Source organism: Pyrgilauda ruficollis, unplaced genomic scaffold (genome assembly GCF_017590135.1).
Source record: "Pyrgilauda ruficollis isolate IOZ18807 unplaced genomic scaffold, ASM1759013v1 scaffold45, whole genome shotgun sequence".
NCBI lineage: Eukaryota > Metazoa > Chordata > Aves > Passeriformes > Passeridae > Pyrgilauda > Pyrgilauda ruficollis.
In genome coordinates, this window is record NW_024526044.1 from 5,753,609 (window position 1) to 5,755,490 (window position 1,882).

The window sequence follows — 1,882 nt, forward strand, 5'->3', positions numbered from 1 at the left end:
CGGGCCGTCACGTGACAGCGGGCCGGCGGCGCCGGGGGCGCCCCCTGCCGGCGGGGGCAGCGGCTGCAGCGCCGCCATCGCTCGCTGTCCTCAGGGCCGTCGTCGTCTCCTGTCCCTGAGAGCCACCATTGTGTCCTGTCCCTCAGAGCCGCCATCGTGTCCTGTCCCTCAGAGCCGCCATCACTCCCCATCCCCAGAGCTGCCATCGTGTCCTGTCCCTCAGAGCCGCCATCGCTCCTTGTCCTCAGAGCTGCCATCGTCTGCTGTCCCTCAGAGCCGCCATCACTCCCCGTCCCCAGAGCCGCCATTGCTCCTCATCCCCACAGCTGCCATCATGTCCTGTCCCTCAGAGCCACCATTGCTCCCCGTCCCCAGAGCCACCATTGCTCCCCGTCCCTCAGAGCCACCATTGCTCCCTGTCCCTCATAGCCAGCACTGCTCCTCATCCCCACAGCCGCCATCGTGTCCTGTCCCTCAGAGCCACCATTGCTCCTCATCCCCACAGCCGCCATCGTGTCCTGTCCCTCAGAGCCAGCACTGTCCCCACAGCCGCCATCGTGTCCTGTCCCCAGAGCCAGCCCTGTCCCCACAGCCGCCATCGTGTCCTGTCCCTCAGAGCCAGCACTGTCCCCACAGCTGCCATCGTGTCCTGTCCCTCAGAGCCAGCCCTGTCCCCAGAGCCACCGCTGCGCTCACGGAGGCCCAGGCTGGCTCCCAGGCGGCTCTGGGCACCAGGGTGAAATGCCTGCCAAGCGCGCTGCAGCGTCACGCCAGGCCTGCTCTGCGGCGCGCGGGCAGAAGTGGATGCTGATTTTGATTTTCCAATCGGACACGTTCACCTGCAGCTCCCGGAGCCCTTCCTGCTGGCTGAGCTCACCTGTGCCGGGCACAGCTTGTCCACAGCTCCCACCTCCAGCCACAGCCTGGCCTTGCAGCAGCAACAAAGCCTCAGACATGTCCCACTGAGCTGAATCGGAAGGCCACTGCCTCAAAACCAACATAAAAATGCACTTGAATTGAAATAGCAGTGAGTAATTGATTAACAATTTTAATCAGCAAATTAAAATAAAATTTATATCAGCTTTATCTAGACTAAGTTCAAATGCCCTCCTGGCCCAGGCTGCTGCTGGGGTTGGGTCTCTAAAGTCTCCTGTGCATCCTGAAAAATAAGGCTAATTAGCACCTTTCTGCTTACAAAGTTGAGGGTATCCATCCATCCATCCATCCATCCATCCATCCATCCATCCAGTGCAAGTTTGAAATGCTGGGCTGACAGGGACGTGGGACAGTGTACAACAGCATCACATGCATTTCTTTGATTTCTGGTTTGACTAGCTCAGGAAATATTCAAACACACTTGTTGAATACCTCAGGTTGTTTTAAAGGCCCTCTGAAATATCAGCTGTGAACTTAATCAAATGAAATTTCAGATTTATGACACTGACACTCATTTACTTAAAAGTGAAAGCCGCCTGAGTAGGTATGAACATGCCTGAATTGTACAAACCAGTGACTAGGAGGGTAGCTGTTCTTCTCCGTGTTACTGGCAGGGCAGAGCTGGAGAATGTCTGGTTTCATGTCGACAGACTGAACCTACACCTCCTTTGCTCTTCTGATGTGGTTTTGTTGTGACCTACTTAGATAGTCTTACCATAGTTCTGACCAAGGGTTTTTTTCCACACTGGCTAATTTCCGATGATCTGCAGTTTGCTAATCCCGTCTGCTTTAACTCATTCTCTGCATCCCAGTAGCATTTGGGGCAGGGTGCATGGCTTCAGCAGAGGCACAGCTATGGGGTGATTCAGAGCTCACAGGTAACAGTGAAAAATGAGACTGGCACTTTCCAAAGTGGTGCAAGCTGATTTCCAGAGTGATGTGCACT